A 22,986-nucleotide genomic window follows, 5' to 3' on the forward strand; every position below is an offset into this window, starting at 1 on the left:
AATTAATTTTATCTAACAAAATGTTACATTTATTAATGATTTATCATTCTGTTTTCATTTCGTTTTTTCTTTTCTTTTAATTTCAACATGTAACCGGTTCAAACGCCGTTATTTTCTAAAATTATCACATCCACAGACTGCAAAAATACTAGTCAATCAACAACTTTATGGATAAAATAAGTTTTTGATTGGCTAGTATTTTTGGAATCTGTGGATGTAATAATTCTAGAAAATAACGGCGTTTAAACCGGTTACATATTGAAATACATTTATTAAACCATTTTGAATAGTGTTTAACATGCCATAATGTTCAAAACCGAAGTTTGTCAGATTGATTATATAAACTGAAAATACATTGACAACTTCGCAAAGTAATTTCAATGCTTTCAGAAATGATTAAAAAAAACAATGTACACAAAAATATTCGTACGAAAACTGATTGGCATCATAATTGTACGCTTAGTATAAATAAAATAAGTTAAATTCTGTTCTTTTATTTTACTTAAGCACTTTTATTGTTTAAAATGGATTAAAGACGACTATTTTAAAATATAGCATTTTTGAATTAAATTTTTTTATAAACGAACAGATCATATATTTACATAAAAGTGTACTTAATATGCCTTTAATTTTTAATGTCTTTTGCAAAAATTTTACGTCAGTTTATACAGAATTCGTTTTATTTCTTTACTCTTATTTGAGAAAATTTTTGTTATCTATTTACTGTAAAAACTGAAATTTTACGAATTTTCTCTGTATATATCGAACGTTTTGTATAATCCTTTTAATAAATACAACAAAATCTAAATTACAATGAGTCGAGACTCGTAAAAACAAAAATACAAATCTATACTCAGATTTAAAAATAATAATTTGATATACATATAGGTCCTACATATATATTTTTAATGTAATTTTTCATACGATTGAAAAAGTAATAACTTCTGTATTTTGAAGTGACAATGACAAATTTAACTCCACCCGAAGGGTAAAATAGAAATGTTATAATCATTCAAGTGAAGAAAAACAAATCAATAACTATGTAATGGAATAGCGTATAAAAATGGCTTCTTAATGGATACAACGTATCTGTAAAGTGACACAACCAATCTTAAATGTATTTCTATAATATAATACCATAGAGGATGACATAGAAAAGAAATAAAATAATTTCTAATATCTAATTAGAAAATATGCATATTCAAATATTTTAATTCTTTAAAATTGCACACAGAAAACAAGGCATATTAATGATAATATTTTAAAAATTGATTAAATCAAGAATAATAATAAATACAAAAATTTTTAGTTAATTAAAATATAACATTTAAAAATGTAAATATATTTTCTCTAGTAAATTCAAAGACGACAGAAGGAAGAGAATAATTTAAAATAAAATTTATTATTTGTAGAGTATATTAACATAAGATGTAATCTGTGAGGTGTATAGTATAAAGGTATATTATTATTTTTAATTTTAAAAACTCATCGTTCCGAATAAACAAAATAAAATTACTTCATCTAAATACTTTAACAAACATAATCCAATTTTATTATTGTGTTTGTAATGTAGAAAATTCTTTCACGAAGCTAATGAAGGAAATTTAAATTTCTTATTTTTCACAAATATAAATGAACATTCGAAGAAAATTTATATAAATTAAAGTTAAGTAGACAATTTTATCGACTGTATTTGTTTCCATTAGTGTCTACGTAATTACCTGTTTGCAGTAAGTAATTTATCTTAGTTGAGAATTTTCTATTAAACTCTGTCTCGAACACTGTCCTCGTTCAAAATTTTTACTCTTTTATTAATGGAAACATTACAAAATTCTATAACTAATAAATTATAATTTTAAAATTTCTGCATCTAAAATATTTCGAGAAATATTAAAAATTCGAAGAACCAATTTCTTTTATGCAAATATTTATAAATATTTATTAATGCTTTTAATATATTTACAAGAATATATTCAAAATTTTTTAGCTAATGATGAATTTGGCTTAGAAAATTTAACATATTTAAAATAATCAATAATCAAATTTATTTCTTTTGTAATGGCCTGTTTTTGAAAACATTTTGATAAATTTTTGTTATTTATATATTTAAAAAATTATTTTTAATTATTTATATTATATTTATAAAGTGTGTATTTTATTTTTAATTACAGTTTTAAAAATTAAATTATAAAAATTTTCTGTAAAAATGAATTAACTTTTAATTGAATTCTATGATACCAGATGGCATAACATACTCTCATTTAGTCAATATACACATCTATAGAAAATGGATCAATAAAATATTTTAAATCAATAAATAATACATTTATAAATAAACATATTTTAAAATAAAATAAAATAATTTATAATATTTGTAGAAACGAATTTGTTTTACAGGCAAAGAGATTTTACTTGTTTTGCGTGTATCAATCAAGCCCTGGAAACAAGGATTAGCGAAATAGACTTTACAGATCTTTTATTGTTTTTAAATTGCTAGTGAAATTTAGCAACAGATTTCAAAGCAATTTATATTCTCACGAGGGCTGTTAGTTAAAATGTCTACATACTATTAACGGTGATTTTTATTTTTGCTCATGCTATTTCATCAAATGTACTCTTTCTAAATATGTTTATATACAACTTAGTTTAACATGTATTAAAATTATAAAAAGAAAGATCAAACTGAATTTGATATACATATAGGTCCTACATATATATATAATTATATGTATATATGTAGTTATATGTACAGTACATATATATATATATATGTATGTTATATGTATATTATAGTTATATGTATATATATATATGTAATTATAAGTTAATAAATCTGTCATTTTCTAATGAATTAATGCAATGTTTTTTGTATATTTTAGTTAACATTCCCTTTGCTTATATCTTTCCACTCTGTTTTAATAAATTATTATTTTACTATATAATATATGGCGTAAGTGCAATAAGCGATCTACTAGTTGGATAATAATATGACTCTAAGTAATTATTTAAAATACATTTTAAATAAATATTCTTTAAAATGTATTATAAAATGTTAATTGTAAATATATATAATAAAATGTGTGAATATTCTTAAACATATAATAATACAATGTGTATATTTTATATCTAATTTGATCATCACTTTATTAGATGCAAGCATTTTGTTAATTTTATATTTAAAATTCCATTTTATAAAATATTGTATATAATATTTATATTTCTTATTTCATTTTATATTTATCTTTTAAATATTTATTTATAACAAATTTTTATTTCTTGTTGAAGTTAAAAAATAAATTTAAAAGACACATCATTAATATTAAGATATAAGACTAAAATTAAAATTTTTAATAAAAATAATTATAAGTTAATATATTTAATGTAAGTGTAAATATAGTTTTAATTAGAACAAAGTTGTTAAAATTAAAATTTTAATTATATGTGGCAGTTTTGGCATAAGAAAATCATTTACTGTAGTCTGAACTTTTAAGTAAAGCAATAATAATGAAAATATGGAAAAATAAGAAATAAATAAAATAATAATTAAGGAAAAATTATTATTTTACAGTTTAAAAATTTAATAAAAATTTGGATAATTTTTCCAGTAATTTTCTTAACAATGAATAAATGTAAATAATCAAATCTAAAATTTTAACATATTTGTTCTAATGTTATCATTTATTATAACTCTTCTTGGTTGAGAAGTTTTAATGTTTTATATTCAATTTAACTGTCATAGTTAATAATTTTCATTTAAAATTAAATTTCACCATAATTAGATAACAATTTGTCACAAAATAGAAAATATTAAATTTGTTTTATCAATTATTTGTCAGTTGAAATTAACTCTATTATTCTTTTATGAATGTTAGCAATGTCATTTTTTAAAATCTTAATTACAAAATAATAATTGATATAAATTAATATTTTATAAAATTTATTAAAGAATACATCAATTTGCAAATAATTTAATATTAATTCTTTAATAATAAATAATTTATAAAATATATGCATTTTAATATTTGATTTGATGATTAATCCATTAAGAAGATATATAAGTATTTCATTATTTTTGATAAATAGAAAAATGCTTATATATAATATTTTATTAAAAAAAAAGTAATTTATAGTAAAATATTAGATTTTGTAAACTTTTATTAAATATTAAAAATATTCAGTTAAAAAGTAAATTTAGACGTTGTCTATCCATTCATTTATCATCATTTATCTTGTAGATAACAAAACCTGATAATACTTTAATATCATTACATTTTTTCACATAGAAGCGAACTATATATATATATAACTTTTTCCTTTACTAAAACTTTTATGTTTTAATTTTGCAGCAGGAGTGTAGATAAATGAACTTTAAACAAAGATAAAGTTGATTTTGTAATTATCCAAGTTCTCAACATATTCATTAAAATCATTTAATCGTAGTTTACATGCCATTTATATAAAAGTTAGATTTTCCTTCTCTCTTCTACTCAATGTTTACATGTATGAGAATATAATTAAACAATTAAATAATGAGTTTGGTTATCTCATAATTAACCTTTTAATGTGTTAAAGACAGGTATAATCAATATTTGTTTAAAAAGGTTCATTTATAAAATTATTCAAATTAAAAGCATCTTATAGAATTTTGTAAACAAATAACATATTTCTGCGACAATTATACTGATAAATTATATGTTTAGCAGATTATTTATACTTTTTTAAAATATGAAATTAGTAATTATAAGATAATTGTAAAAATGACCGATAGATGGCAGAGGAAATTGCTAAAGCAAATTATTATACTTTGTAAAATATTTTTAAAAATATACGAATTTTATAACTGTAAATAGCATATGCATTAAGCCTTATGTAATAAAAGTAAATATATTAAATAAATAAATATATATACAAATATTTTAAAATTTAATACTGTGTATATTTTAAATTTATTATTAGTATTATTACATATTTAATAATCTATATATATAATCGAGACGAGTTGATAATAATAATAATAATCAGTGCAGAGCCCAAACGGTTAGGAGTTGAAAGTTGAAATTTGGTACACAGTTAGGGTACGTCACGAGAACGCACACTAAGAAGGGATTTTTCGAAATTCCTCTCCAGGGGGATAGGGACAGGATTAAGTCTTAACTCTTCCATCAACACTGGAAGTGTTAAGTAACAATGGAAGTGTCAACAATGGAAGTGTTACGTAACAATGGACGTGTTAAGAGAAAGCGACGTGAAAGACGCAGATGCAGTTTTTTTCGTTTTTGCGGGAAATCGAACATATTTTTAGACCCATCTAAAAATTCTCTAATTAGTCTGGAAACAGGGAATCCCAATTCTTGCATTCTGTGAAAACGGATAAGGTTGACTATAACGTAATAATCTTAATGTTCGCTATCGTTACTTTTGCCCGAGCAACGCCGGGCCTACCTGCTAGTAAATATATAAAAGTATAAATACACTTTATTTATTTTTATTAATAATAAATAAAGAATGTTTAAATAAGCAAACTTTAAACATTTAAAGAATACGCAAAGTAAGTACTAAAATTAAAATTAGAAAAAAAATTCCTGTATGAAAGTATTTAAAAATTATTATTATTAATAAATTTACACTTTTAGTAACAGTAATAATAATAATAACAATAACAACAATCGTTATTTATTCCTTCCAGATGGCGCCACATAAATAAATTCAATTCTTTCAATTTTTTAATTTATATTCGTAAAACCGTAAAATTAAATGTTTATAATAATTATAGAAAATTAAAAAAAAGTATATTAAAAAACTTATGAATGTTGGTCAAAATAGAATTTATGTAGTGTTTACTAAAATAATATTTTAAAATAATTTTTTTTTGTAAGAAAATTTTATATATTTCTTTAATATTAAAAAAATCTTTCATTTTAAATCATAACATGAATATTTTTTAAATAAACTAGAATAAAATTTTTCTAAAATATTTATTTTATTCATTAGAAAATATTGATTCTATTTCCTTTTTATATTACCAGAATTAAAATTACTTAAAGGTTTAAAAAATATAGTTATTTTCACAAAAAATTACCTCAGCAATTATCGGATTAATCATAAGCTTTTTATATTAATAACATGTAAACTTTTTTAATATAAGTAAAATTTTATTTTAAAATATTTTAAAAATTTATCTTTTCTAATTGTGTTTAATTAGAATGTTCGATGTTTATTTAATATTTATAATTTTCAATTATTTATAAAGATATCTTTATAAAATATTCACAAAATTAATAACTTAATGCATTCAATTTATTTTTAAATAATTTTAATTTTAAAACCTTAGAAATAAATTAAAATAAGAAAAAAATATTATATAATAATAATAATAATAATAATGCTTTCTTTCGTTTATTTTATTATTGATTTGAAAAAGAAATTTAAACATAACCATTTTGGTAAAAAAAGAAAATGTTTTTTTAAATCATTTGTCTATTAAATATTCATGAAGAAATGTTGTTAATTTAATTATTATATATTTTATCAAATTTTTTTTTCTCCCCCAATTTCATTGAATAAACCTGCAAAAGTAATTTAAAATGCACATTTTATACAAGTTTTATATTTAATTTAAATAATAAAATACTCCAGGGAAATAAGGAATAGACTTCATAAGTAGTTTTAAATGTTACCGTATTTAATCCATTTATAAATTTAATTCGATGCATATAGGAGTACATTTAGAAAAGAAAACAACATCGCAAACAACATTTTTAAGTGCACGGGAAACAATTTCATTTTAAATATACGTAGATATATATGGAATATCTACAATATAATTACAAATGTCCCTATCTTTGTTATATCTAAAACTGATTGCAGGGAAATTGTTCCTGACAACTATCTTATTAAGACGGTGGTTGATGGCCGCCTGCTACAGATTGATTTATATATATATATATATATATATATATATATATATATTTATCTATATATATACAGAACCGATTCTGTATGGGAAGAAAATCTGGTAAAATTAATAAAGAATGTGGCAAATATACGATCTGATAAAATCTGACATATTTGGATAAGGAATAAAATTTTTTTTAATGTTTTTTTGAAATTAATATTTAAATTTTTATTCGTGCAGCTATTTTATTATTATTATTATTATTATTATTATATTTTTAAAGCAATTGTATTAGTTTAAATAATTTTTTAATGTATATTAAGTCATTAAATTCTCTTATAATCGTGTAGTGTAATAGATTTTATAGGTTAGAATTTATGTATATTTTTGTTGGCTTCTGTCCTTAAAAAAATATATAAATTTATATCCTATAGGAATGCATTTTATTTATTTATGTTAGAATCCTTAGAAGATATGCTGCCTCTTGTTTTGTAAAGATTTACATAAGAGATTTTCTTTAGTAAATCTGGGGCAAAAAATGAAAAATACTATGTAAAAACAAAAGAAAACAAACAATAGAATGAAAAATTGAAGAAGGTAAAAGAACAAAATTTGAAAATTTTGAATGAAAAGAATATATTAGTTATACTCCATTATAAGATAATAAAATATATGGAGTATGATTTATTCTATTATTTTCTTATGACTATAAAATATAGGAGAAACCTACTGTATAAATTATTATACTGCTATATATATTACAATATATAAATTATATTATATAAGTTAAAAAAAATTAATTGCAATCGATTTTAAAGTAGTTTTAAATTTGTTATTAAAATGATTTCATATAAAAATCTTATCGCTTAAATATTTTTCTATTTAGCCTTTAATTTTAATTAAATATTATTAAATAGATAAGTTAAATTAAAAAACGTTAATATATAAATAGAATTAACTATATAAAATCTAAATAATTGAACATTACAATCTTAAGAATGCAAATGATGTTTTAACATTATTAAAAAGTTTTCTCCCTCCTTTATATAAAAAATTGATATTATTATATACCTTTAAAGTTTTATTATCATTCAAAAGATATTATAAAATAGATTTATTGCTAGAGTCTTTGACAGGTTAATTCATATGCATGAAAATCATTTTTGAAAAATTGTTTTATATACAGTAGTTATGGTTGTTATAAATTTGATTCCCTTTCCAATGAATAACTGTAAATCGAATTGTTATTACATTAGAATTTATTATTTTTTTTAAACAAAAAATATTAATAAAAGTAATATTAAAAAACCATATTATAACATTGCAAATGTAAACAGTAAACTTTTCAAGAACATTTTACTAAATGTTGTATTTTCGTGAAAGAATATATACAACGTCTAATGGTTAAAACACAGTATTTTTCAGTTTAGATGGCTTGTCTATTTTCCTAATAAAATATAGAATTTATGGAAGTTTTATTACGATTTCTGCTATTTTATTGATATAAACGATTATGCTTATGTTTTATTATTCATTCGAAGATTAAATTTGAAAAATAACATAAGATTATCCTCATTTATAATACGTTTATAGAGATAATTATAAATTTCTTTTAAACATCACATTTTTATCCTACAGGAAAAGCAAAAATATATTTGACAGGCTTATATTTCTTTACAGAAATGTAAATTTTTTTGATAGTTTTTATTTTAAAAAATATAATTATTATTTTTGTCGAGTAATATTAATGTCGTTGATTAGTTCTGATGCTCATGCAAATTTTGTTTTCAATTTTTAAAAGTAAATTAATTTAAAAAATACAATAAAAAACTCTAACATATTTTTAACAATATCGCTTCAATATTTATTATTAATATGTTATGTATTTATTGTTTGATAAAATAATAAATTATTTTTATTTTTATTATTTAAAAAAAATATTTTTATTATTTAAAAAAAATATTTTATATTAAATAAATAAAACGAATTCATATAAAAACATAGAATTTTGTTATTTTCTATTATTACATTTAATCTTTAATATAATATTAATAAAATAGAAAATTAAACTTAAATTTTCCATGCAAAGTTTTTTTTTTTAATATTTTTCAAATATATCTTCCTTTATAACAAATGTATTACTTATTTTATTTTTTTAACAAGAACATATTGTGGAGAAAATAATTTTATTTCAAGAATATCTTTATTAGTTATTTTATTTTATTTAAAAAATAATAATAATTTTATTTCCTAAATCTATTAGACTAGATATGACCTTTAACCTTTCAGCGCCAAATTGATTAATTATACAGCTGTATAAAAAGTTCGTTTCTAAAGAAATTTTTTCTAAAATATGTATAAATATTTAAAATTAAATTTTATAAGCTAGTTAATTATATAGTTTAACGTGTATTTGTATAAATAATATCAATATTATAATTATCATTATTATATTAAATAGACTATTTTATTTTATAATAGCTGTATACAAGACTGTGTGTAATAATAGTATATTTATTTGTATATATCTTTAAAACTTTTTAAAATTTTAATATGAATATATATATTTATTATTATACTACTATATTATATACTATTAAGCATTATTTGTTTATTTATTATACTACTAATTTTATAGATATATAAATTATTTCAGAATTACATAATGATGAGTGAAACTTCAATTTAGCGCTGTCATTTGCTCGCCATTAAACTAGCACTAAATCGATTGTAGCTTTAAACTGAAAATCTCAAACAATAAGAATTTTATTTAGTATTGTGATATATACACAACTTTGACGTTGAGTTTGAAATCGCATGATTTTGCACTGCAAAAACATTCATTTAGTATTATAGCTAATAAGGATTCTCTGTTTAATATTTATAGAGAAGATTCATTCACAAGTATTCATTGACACTATGAGGTAGCGCTATTTAGGAGAGCGCTATATCGAGGTTTAACTTATATGTTATGTATATAACATATAAATGTAATTTCGATATTTATAGTATTTTAATATTTTATTTATAGACTTTTCGATGACAAATGCACACATGAAACTTATTTTAAAACAGATAAAAACACACAAAAAATATGTTTGTGTATAAAAATAATAATAATAATAATGAAGAGTATAAAATATAAGTTTTCGTTCTTTTATCAGCCAAAGGGCAGTGGCCAAGTCTGTTTGAATACAGGTATTGTTATAAGAAAATTCACCTTTATTCAAATATATAGCCTTTCTTTTGCCTTTGGGCAAACAAGCTTAAGAATCTGAAGTACTGAAGGCTTGGTCAAAGATAAAACCCATTATATTCTCACAACAAAAGAAAGTAAATTTGCATATTGAAGGTGGAAATTTTCTTGCATTTTAGAAACTTGTAACGAGCATTTTAAAACTAAAACTGTAGTCACTAATGTGTTTTTACGTAGTTAACTAACAAAAATACTGCCTTAATGTATGCAATTTTACGTTTTATAGGGATAAAATAATGTGAATAATTTCAGTCCATTAATTTTAGTAAATTTTAATTATTTGTTTGCTTAAAAAGTTTTAATAAATTCTTACTTTTAAAGCACATTTTTATCTATTATTTTAAATCTCTAGTTTTTTTTATCTTAGAATTTATGATTTAAAATCATTATTTTGATAAATTAGTCTATTAATTAATATATTTCTTTATTTATTAGCTAAATATTAGTATAATTTATACTGTTTAACCTATAATTAAACAATTCAGCAATATCTTTAGTATATATTATTTACTTAATAAACTTATCTTACCAATTATTTGATTTAATCTTATCTTATTTACTAGACAATGCTTATGTCGCTATACATCCTTTCTCCATTAAAAGTTGAGATGCCGTTCTTGACAGAATCTATATTAAGTAGATGAGAATTTTGACACATAATCCTCTTAAAACAAAATTAAAAATTAAAAATTTGCTTTCGCACTACTTTTGAAAATTACTAACCAAATCTAATACTCTAATTTAAATGAAAGATTTCTGAAATTTAACATTATACTGTCATTGCAGATTACAGTAATAAATTCTTCAATTATTTTAATTTTACTGATAGATGAATAAATTATTCAGATTGAAACAATCTGATAAAATAATTACTTTTCTAGCACCATCTGCTCCTCCTGTTGACATTCAGCTCGAACCACTCACGTCTACATCTTTTAAAATAACATGGCTTGTAAGTACATTATAGTACGTTGTACAGGATTCTTATTTTCAAATAGAAACAAGAAAATAAATAGAGTGAATGTATTTTTATAGCCACCGCCAGAAGACTCCAGACAAGGTTCTATTAAAGGCTATTATTTGGGTTACAAAATACAAAGATCTGGAGAAGAATATGTTTACAAGACATTAGAAACATCGGCGAATCAGAAACAGGAATACATCCTAAACAATCTAAGAAGATCCACTCAATATGCTATTAAACTTCAAGCATTTAATAAAGCAGGGCCTGGACCCGCATCCGATGATGTCTTGGGGCAAACATTAGAATTCGGTTAGTATATTTTAATTAAATATTAAAAAACTATCTGTTGTTTAGTTACATAATAAGCTTTCATAAGTTGGTTACAGTGGTAAAAATAATTTACTAATTACAGTTATTTTGACATTAGACTACAATTTTCAATATATTATCAGTTATTAAAATATTATACTTCTATTCCTGTTGGTATTATGCTGTCAATTAGATAGATCTTTTAAAGATCAAGGCGATACCTTTTCTAATCTCATTTCCCCAAAGACATTAACATTTTCCATTATAATCATATCATCTGTCATCTGTCCACATTTACTTCTCATTTTGTTGATACATCTGTCCACTCGCTTAAAGTGAAGCATGATGATATTTTAAAATCCAATATTTTCTGAATTGTGTTACATTGTTAATAAAATCGACGACATTTAAACAAGAAGTTAGTAAAATATTCCACTAAAGAGATTTTTCAAACTTTCAATGAAAAAATTACTGAAAGTGTAATAAATATTTGAAGAGAGAACTTACCTGTAATGAAAAATGTTATAAGAAGAATTAATAAAAAAAAATCATAATTATTTTTTAAATATTATTCTATTTTTCTATAAAGTTTTTAAAATGAAATATGGGAATTTTATTCTTTTCAGTATAAATTTAATTATATTTGTGAAGAAAAATATATTTCGATGTTAAATTATTATTATTTTTTTATTTTTTTTACAAATAATATTCGGCAATGTCAAGCAATATTGCTCATTATTATTCATTTCCTTTTAAGCTATGCATTATTGTTTATGAAGACAAATTACGATACTTATAAAATAATCATGCCAATTATTTTTCATAAAGCCGTAAAAATAAATTGATTTATAAACTAAAATATAAATAAATTTAAAATTTCTTTTTTAATTATAAAATACCCTGTGGAAATTTTAAATTTTGGAGGGAGGGGTATTTAAATTATGCTTTTTTTAAAAGTAATTTTTAAGCTACAAATCATAACTAAATTAATTACTTTTTATAGAAACTTTAATAAAATAAACAAAGTTTTTAATTAATTTAAAATATATACACTCTTAACTGTTAAAAAACGAAATGATTGGAGCAATTTAATTATGAAAAAAATAAAGTTAAAAAAATGAATTATTATTTTAAAAACTAGAAATTTTATGAAAAAAATCTGTACAAAGTATCATTAGCTTATACTCAAAATATAATGCACGCTACTAAATGAGTGCGTGACTTTCGGAGAAACACTCATACTAATCAAGCATATTCAAACTAATTATAATCGAAGTTCTCAGCATTCCATTCACAGAAGAGAAATTCATTGAACTTTAGTATTATCGCCAATGGAAAGTTATGAAGGGTGCTTTCCTCAGAGTACTTTATCATTGGAAAAGTGCTACAAGACATTTAATGCGCATTTGTAGTCAGCAGGAGTAATTTGAGTTTAGACCATGCGACCGTGTTGAATTGGATTAGCAGTCGATAGAATGATAAGTATTTTACTGCAGCATGAAGTATAGTACCGATAAATACTGACATCTGTCAAAGAATCGATAAGTCACGAATAAGTAAGTCAACAGCAGCCTTTCTAGCTGCAGAGATTCTTTAGAATTCAACCACGGTAATGGCTCACACAATGGAATTACCTTTTCTACTAAAAATAGATACAGAAGCGAATATAAAAAGATATGTTAAATATATATTTAAATAAATATAGTTCCAAGAAAAAGTTATATATATATATATATATACATACATACATACATCATACATACATACATATATAATATATATAGTTTTTTTTTCTCTAAATAGAACTTATATAATTTCCATCATTGTAAATAAAACTGTCAGATGTTTCTGTTCAGTTATTTTACAAAAAAATAGAATTGAAAAGACTGAAAGTTTGAATAGAACGGTTCTTCCAATTGACTGAATAGAAGTAACATTTCAAAACATCTAGTAGCTATTTTTCCTTCCTCTCGAATGATTCAATATTTATATTTTGATTGAAATATGATGTGATAAATTTATTTACTTTTATTGTTAGACGAGTGTAAAATTGAGTATTATAGATTCAATAAAGGAGGGATATTGTTAAAACACTTTTTATATTATTTTATTGGTTATTAGGAAAAGAAATATTTCTAACAGGTGAAAAAATTGTATTTGTAAACATTACTTTCCAGATCCTCCAAGTGCTCCTATCATCAAGAGCGTTTCCGCATCTGCTACAACAGTTCACCTAAAATGGGAGATTGAAGATAATATTCCAATAACAGGTAAAGATATTCGCTTCTTACCTTCTTTTCAATCTTATAAACTCAATAATTTCTGTATTTTTTTCCCTTTTTTTCTTCTTTCTTCTACTCTTTTATATTAACTAATAGCAGGAAAGAAAAATAATTTTTTATATTTATTTTTTTACTAAAGCATATATCAATAGTTTATTTTTAGACTTTGCTATTTAAACGGAATAAATTTTACTTTATTTAAAAATAATTGCTTTCCAAGATCTTTTCTAAAGCAGCTAGAGCGGGAGTTTTCTTATTTCAGCTGTGAGAAATCAATAATAATACGAGCATATATAATGGAATTTATTGATTTTTGAAGAAATCCTTAAATTATTCTCTGGATTTTAATATTCTCAATAAATTTTAAAATGTAGCACTATGAATTATATGAAAGAAAATATTAAGATTTCAAAATAATCTTTTAATCTTCAATCATTCCAACGCAATAGAATGATTGAAACTAATTATATTGCTTGATTAAATGGATTAATCACGCATTAAAATTCTTTAAAACATTTGCAATAGGAATTTATATGTTTTTTTTTATATCAAGACTAACTTTCAGGAAAGTCTGCACCTATTTGACATCATTGTTAGGAATTCTTTTCTTTTGAATCCAAAAAATAGAAGAAATGCTTTTGTGTTTCGCTATTGATAAGACATTTGAAGTTTCCACAATCAAAATAAAAACTTATTACATAACTTCTGCCGATTACAGTATACAAACAACAATTATTTTTATAGATATTTACAAAGAAGCATCCCACTTTTTTTGCCTTTTTTTTTCTTTAGAAAAAATATCTTTTCTTATATCTCCTTCCTGTATCTCACTTCTTTTATATCTCAGACTTGTTTATATACTGAACAGAAAAAACAGAATGTTTTTATTTATTCTGTTAAAATTTTGGCATCGCTACAGACTTTAATTCTAATTTAATATTTCTTTTAAAAGCATATTAAATAAAAATGAGTGATCTTAACGAGTAATTCTGTGTAATAACTATATATGACTTTTTTCAATTGAAATTATCTTTTTATTATTTCATATGAAATAATTGTAATTAATTAAATTTTTAAAAATATTGTTTTACAAATTGCTAAAGTAATGGATGAAAGTAATGAAGTATGAAAGAGCTAAGTATCAGCAACGAGTTGCGTAATTTTCCCGGCAACCTTTAAAAGTGTGGCGCCATCTGTTATGATATTTTATTTTAAAAAAACATTTTATGTTATTACTTATTGTAAAATGGCAAAAAGCTTAATTTTGAAGGTAAAGACGAGTTTTATAAAAAAATTTTTAAATGCTAATAACGAGTAAAATCTTTATTAAGATCGATTCGAGATATGACATATGACCCCTTAACTTCTCAGTCCATCGACCTTTAACCACCAAAATTCATTAGCATTAATTTCCCTATACACTAACCTTCTTGCAAAATTTCAGATATTTTCGACAAAAAGCACAGTAGTTATTAAACTTTAAAGCGGGTGAACAAAATCGTGCCCTTTATACACATTCACACAAACATTCATACATTTAGAAAAAACACCCAAATTTTTTTCACATCTCGACGTTTTAAGGTGATCTGAGTCCAAAAATGTTCAAATTTTTGGGGGGCATTTTTCGAGCGATCGCCATACTTTCCGTCTGTTAATGTATGACAACCGAAAAATTAAAAACAATTATATTATTATTGCATACAGTAAGTCACTCAATTGCTCTGTTTTTTAATTTTCACTTTAAAAATTGCTTGTTTATATGCTTAATAGTGTATACATGTATATAAAGATATACGTATACATAACTGGGAATTTATATCCTTTTATCAGCAAGAATACCTTGTTAATTAATAATTATTATGTATACTAATGCATATTAATCTTCATATCTTGTGCGGTATAGTTGTGAAGCCCATTTAGTATAGCCCTTGCTCCTTTTCTTGCCCACATTAGTGTAATAATTTCCATAAATTTATAGAGCATTCGTACGTCAAAATAAACAATTAGACTATTATCATTATAATAACTTCAAAATTAATAGGTATTCTAAAGGAAACGTACTAATGAATGGTAACCTCTATGAATCAGGAATCTGTAAACTTATTTAATGACACTAAATTTTTTCGTGCTTGTATTCATATATCAGTTTCGTCAAACTTAGAGAACACTGCAAAATAATTAGTAATTAATGTTATATTCAAAATTAATTAACAAATCAAACGAATAAGTTTTGTACTTATAAAATGCATTTTCCATTAAGCAATTTCTCACGAATGGCATACTTAAATCTAATTCATTATATAAATTGTGTAACTAATAACTGAATAGTCACTTCTAACTCCAATTATGTCTTCAGTAACAATCAATATCGATTTTATATATAATTATACATCTGTACAAAATTACGTATACACAGTTGAAAAGTGATAAATTAATCCTTTATTTTTTAAATTTAACTAATCAGAGATAAAAAATGCAAATAAATCATAGATATTACAAGCAAAATTTAAGTGCTAATCTCGTAAGTATAATAAATTTACTGCATCTCTGTAAATAGGAGGGTCAATAGAGAATTTAATGCTAGTAATCACTACCTAAATACTATAATCTTGTAAGAGTGACAAAATAGCAATTTGATTTAGTTTTGTAACCATAGTACTTAGTAAATTTATTGTTTCCAGATATCACGTATCAATAGATATATACTCGTACAATACTCACTTTCATTCTATATTTATGAATTTGATTTATTAATTTTAATATATATTAAACAGTATACCTACAGGTTATTAGATGATATATGTAATCACTGAAATTGAATATATTACTATATGAAAACTTAGATTAAAATTATGAAAATCGTGTTGTATTTGTAATTAATACCATTATTTTAATTATTTTCGACTTTTCTAATTGGACAAAAATTATCTGTTTTATAATGATTTATTGAATTGTGTGAAAAGTAATTTTTAGTTAAGATTAATTATAAATTACAGTTTAAATAGAAATTTAATAATTTAAACTTAATAATTACACTTTGGTATGTTATGAATTAAACGAAAATTGTACTCAAATACTGAATTTATTATATCGATTTTATAGAAAGTATATATTTTGTGAGGATGATTACCTCTTAAATACATGTACTTTTTAATTAGATATAAATTAAAGCATAGATTAGTTAAAACACGGGCTTTATCAGAGGGGTGTCAACAAGACTTCAAAAACATTTGTTAGAAATTATTTATTTAATTTATTTGATTACATCAAGAAGGAAAACAAAGTTTTTCATTTCCTGCCAAAGTTTATTATTTAAAAAATTAATAGAAATTTTTATGATTGTGTATTTTAATATATTGCGGCCCTCAAGAAATTAATTCCTTTGTTTGATTTGAACAGAGCCTCTGAATTAAACATAGTTTAACCAAAGTCTTTGCAGTCTGTTCAGTTCTGAGAGACTCTAGTTAAACAATGAATATTGTAATGAAAATTAAGAATAAAATAGATACAAAAATATTTTAAATATTAATTATAATTACTTATATTTGAAAAATTAACTCAAATAATTTAGTTAAAAATAAATTATTAAAATTAAGTTATTTATATATTTACCAGTAATATTGTATTTTTAATGCCATCAATTAACTTTCATTAAATAAACTAGTAAAATCTTACATAATTAATAAATAAATGAGTTATTTTCAATATTAATTAGATTAATAGTTTTAAATAAATATTAATTATATCCTTAATGTTAAAAATATAATTATAATATTATGTTTAATAAGCATTTAATATATGTTTTTAATTTGTTTAAAAATGTTGAAGAACAGATAAATAAATTATTGATATAAGTTTATATAAATTCAAATAAAATTTTCAAAGAAATATTATTATAAAATTTAAATTTATTTTATTTAAAAATATATTCTAAAACAAAATAACTCGGTATACTTCAAATAATCTTATTTCAACTAACTTATTTGCAAAAAGTAGCACCATTTGTTGGTGGCAATCTTCCTGTATATAATGGAAATTTACATAAATATGTCTTTCTATTTTTTTCTGAAAATAGTGCTGTCATGTTATTGAATGAATCTACAGAAAAATTCTCAAGAACGTATTGTCACAATAGTAAATTCTTATAATTTTACAACGTTTCCAGTATACGTGAATCTCGGATTTGCAATGGAAGACATGAACAAAAATTTCGTACCAAGCTTTTCAGAAAAAAATAAATAAAACTCATTATTTTTACCAAGATACAAAAAAGTATTCACAGAATATTTTAATTTTTATACAAATAAAATTCTGTAAGATCTTAACTAACATATTTTTCTTCTTTTTGTAGATAAAATTTACTTTAAATTAAACATTTCGTTTAATTTATTTATTATAAAACAATATTTTATATCGATTTATAAAAAGCTATAATTTCATAAAAAAATGGAAGTATTATTTTTTATATTAGCTATAATCTTAAGGCACATCTGGAAATTTTCTTCTTTATATGACAAATATTTTATATTGATGATATTTATTTTATTTAAGAAAATATCAAATAAATAGATAAATATATCTAATATTTTTTTCTGTATTGATTTTTCTAAATTTATTTATAACTCTATTTAATTTCTTAAACAATAAAAAGATATTTAATCAATGTTCTTTTATATCGCTATATTTCATATTCTTTATTATAGTTATATTTAGTAACAATTTAATTAAATGGAGGATTTAGTAATTTTTGAGGAAAATCAGAGATTAATGACAAAAATATAATATAAATATCAATGAAGATGTAAGGGTTTGTAACAACAAACACGATACCTTATCGACAATCATTAGAAGCGATCAATAGAGATTTAAATTCTAGCTTTTCGCGTTTGTTATATTTAATCCTCAAACATCAATCCAAGTTGTGTTCAGACTTCCATTAAGTTGTACGTAGAATGAATGCTGTTATTTAGATAATGAACAAACGGTATTAATAGTACAGTGCAATGATTTCAGAAAATGTAGCATTCAACTCATAGCTTTTGTTTTATTCAATACTACCGAGATAAATATAAGATACTAAAATATAAATTTTAAACATAATTTATAAGAAAATGTATCAATATTTTATTTTAAAATATTTATATTTATAAATCAAATTCCTTGTTAAATTCTTTAGTTTAAATACACAGTATTCATTCACTTGATTAAATGAATATAAGGCTGTTATTGTGCTTTCTGCTACAATTGATTGAGCTTTATCATTATTTATAGATAAATTTTATAGTAGAATACAGTTTTGATATAGAAACTTGACAAAGATATATCTTCAGAATAAAAAATTGTAAAATCCCGAGTTATATCTAAGCTTTTCAATTTTATCTAAATGAAAATTTCAGGATATATACTGAAATATAAGGAGGATAAAAGTGATTGGAACGAACATCCGTTACCTCCAGAAGATTCTTCTTATATTTTAGAACAATTGAGATGCGGTACAAGATATCAGATACAACTTACAGCGTATAACAATGCAGGACATGGAGAACAAAGCGATACGTTAAATGTGAAAACTGAAGGAACTGGTAAGGATTTAGAAATTTTAATTCATCTTATCTAATTTAGAAGTTTAAAATGATATAAGTAATAAAAACAAAAAGGATATAATTCGTTCGGAAAAATTGCTACAAACAGACAAATTCGAATCGTTTTATATTGAATGTCAAAGTAATCGTAAAATATGCTGTGCAAACAAATTCAATTTTTGTGATGTGAATCATTTTTATACATTAAAATTTATGGCGTAGGACAAAACAGAAAGGTCATTTTTTTGAATAATATTATATAAATATATTTAGTGATTGACAGTCGTAAATAATATATGATTTATTTCATTCTCGTGTTAAAAGTTCTATCAGTTTATGTAAGTTGCAAATTTTATAAAGATATACATTCATTTTAATAAATTCTTATTTAAAGATATATTAACTAAATATATCCATCTTTGAATAGCGCACAGTAAATATTTCATATCTAATTTGATATAAGCCGAAATGCATCAATTTAAATTGTATAACTGTAATGGATAACCGTATAAATGGAATAGAAGAGTATTAAATCTGTGTAATATATTACTATCTAAACGAAGTGATTAATATTTATTAAAATTTAAAAAAGAAATAAAAAAATATGTTGAAAATCCATTACTGAAAAAACTACAGGTTTTTATTTACTATTTATAGTTTATAGAATAATAATTATTGGTATAAAATTATTCGATTCGTGGTTAAAATATACAGTTATATAAGAGAAAAAGATAGAAACAGTTATATATCTCGTACAAAAATGCAAATATCAGTAAGAAAATAGATCCAAAATGTTAGCTTTAGTAGCTATATATGAAAGAACAATAGCAAGTATATGTTCTTATAAAGAAAAATTTCATATCTAGTATTTTATGAGACAATAAACATGAAATTTAATATATCTGATGATATATTATAAATGATCTATTTTCCTATAAAACTCTACAAAATTTGAATATTAAAAAAAAAATCTAATTTTTCTAAAATAAATAAACCTTTGAAATTTATACACAACTATTAAAGTATCTCATCTATAATTTATCACCCTGAACGAAATTATATAATATTAAGCAATAATAAATTTAATAATTTTATTTATGTAATAGTACTTAATGTAAAAAAATTTTCATTGGAAAAATATAGGTTTTTATTTATCCTTTACTTAATGTTTGAAGTAGTTTTTAGTTAAACTAACGCGAGGTTAATATATAAATGCTGAAAGCATTAAAATTTGTAATTAACAGAAAGAATAATTATCCTGCTATCACTAGTTAGAGGCATGTACACTAATTTATCTTATCGCGATAATCATTGTCTCTCCTATCTTGATGAAGATAAAAACTCTTATTACAACTAACAACCATCCTTATTTGTCCATCACAAATATAAAATACCGTAAATCTTTAAACATTATTACTATTATTAAAAACTGGAAAAAGATGATGATAAACTCATTAAATTTTTATTCTGAAGACATGTAAATTACTAAAAATATAAAATGAATTATGTATTAAGAAGAATTTTTTCCTTCCTTATATTTGAATTAAATAATTTAGTAAAATTCGTTAAATTTTTCATTATTATGTAAATAAATGCTTTAATATTTTATTAAAGTGAACGAATTTCTAATCATAAAATCAACTAAATAAAAGGAGGAAAAATAAGTTTTAAATTAATAGAACAAAATAATAATAAAAAAAATAATAATCTTGTGTTTATTAAATGAAATTCTTTCTGAAAGTTAAGTTCTCGAGTTAATAAGTCAGTAACCAAAAAGACAAAATAAAAATAAAAAAAACACTCAGTTTATTTAAATTTAACTTTATTCGATTCTTGTTCTACTTTCAATATATCTTTATTACGTGCCCATTTAGTTGCATTAGTGGAAAACGTCCAAATTTGTTCTTTTACCATAATTAATGGAAACGAATACTATCACGATTTTCTCTCCCCTTTATTTCATTATTTGGCATGTTCTCGTTTCCAAAATAATTATGTAGAGAAGAAACAAATACAGTCAATTTACCAAGTCTAACGATCGAACAAAACGACAGCTTGAAGTTCGATCGATATTTCAATGGAAATTGCAGTTGATGAATACTTATCTAGTCGAACACAAAATTTATTGTCTTACAACTAATGATAAAACTGTTTATTTTCAGCACCAGTAGCTCCAGACAAGTATTCATTTTTGTCCATTAATTCGACATATGTAATATTATATCTATCGGCATGGCAAAACGGCGGATGTCCTATTTTATCTTTTATTGTGCAATATAAACAACAAAGTGACTCTGAATGGTTTCTGGTATCAAATAATGTCCTACCTGAAAGAGGTGTGTTAATGTTACCAGATCTCAATCCAGCTACTCGTTACAATTTGCTCATGACTGCCCACAACGACGCCGGTTCTACCGATGCTGAATATGTTTTTGCAACTTTAACTTTAACAGGAGGTAAACAAATAATTAAGTATATTAATTATTAAAAAATTAATAGATTTTATAAAATAAAATAAACAATATATATATATATATATGTATGTGTGTGTGTGTATCATTATAAAACTTCTTAGTTTGTAACTAATTTTAAGGATATTTTTAAGTATGCATTCTTTAATATTCTTCACTATTTTAAATGAATAAATTTGTTTAATAGAATAATATCCTTATAATCTGTCGATATTTGCATATAATTTGGGAATGGAAATGAGGATTATGAATATGTGATGATGGGATTTCCAGCTTTAATGAAATTTGTTTTAAACAGATTTGCAATCCTCTTATATTTTTCAGAAAATTTGATCAGTCGCCAATTTTCGTTGAAGCATCAGATCAATTGCCAAACTAGATGTGATTCTTTTGTTCTGCTATCGTGTAAATATTGATCAAGAAAGTAAATTACAAGCGTATTATGTTCCCTTTAAAAGAAGAAGAAATTACAAATGATACTTTCATTTTTAAACTTTATGTTCGATATAGATAGATATTTTAATTCGTTTTTTTTAAAGTTTCAGAGTTGAAAAACTACTAAATTAAAATATAATTTTGTAGTTTAATGTGTTTTTTTTCGAATTTCTATTTTAAAATCAATTAGATCTTTTTTTTACGAACTAAAATTTTTACATATTGCTCGACTTACAATTTCTCGACTTGCGTTAAATTACATTCGAAATAATTAAATAAATTAAATAAAAATTTTATAAATATTTTCTTCAGTATGTAAATTGATTAAATTTTATATTAAATTATATTATAATGTATAAAAATTACTTGAATTTTAATTAGGAAACAAAATTTTTTTTAAATTTTATTTTAAAAATATATATAATCTTTTTAATTATATTTGATATGTTCGATTAATAGTTGAGTACAAAATATATTGAACACATTGAAATCTCAGCTTTATTAACTTTAAAATTAAGTAAAGAATTTAAAATTAGATTTAAAAACTAATAAGTTTTTAAATAACATAAAATATAAATAGTTTTTATAAATATTATTTTATATCCTCTTATACAATTAATGAAACTTTTCATACAGTATTTTATATCAACTATTTAAAATACATTGTTTAAAATGTATACTGTAATATAAACCCACATGCAGAGGTAAATAAATGTATACGTTTTTATATATTCATATGTAAAAATAAAAAAGCACAATATGGCTTGAATCTTCGCTGCTGGTGAGATTTCA

General features: G+C 22.2%; 1 pseudogene; it reads left to right on the forward strand.

Annotated features, from left to right (window-relative positions):
* LOC136985465 (cell adhesion molecule Dscam1-like) overlaps window positions 1–22,986 on the forward strand; it is a 123,510-nt pseudogene that overhangs the window by 81,979 nt on the left and 18,545 nt on the right.

This window comes from Centruroides vittatus, unplaced genomic scaffold (assembly GCF_030686945.1).
Source record: "Centruroides vittatus isolate TY-2023 unplaced genomic scaffold, ASM3068694v2 contig_970, whole genome shotgun sequence".
Lineage (NCBI taxonomy): Eukaryota > Metazoa > Arthropoda > Arachnida > Scorpiones > Buthidae > Centruroides > Centruroides vittatus.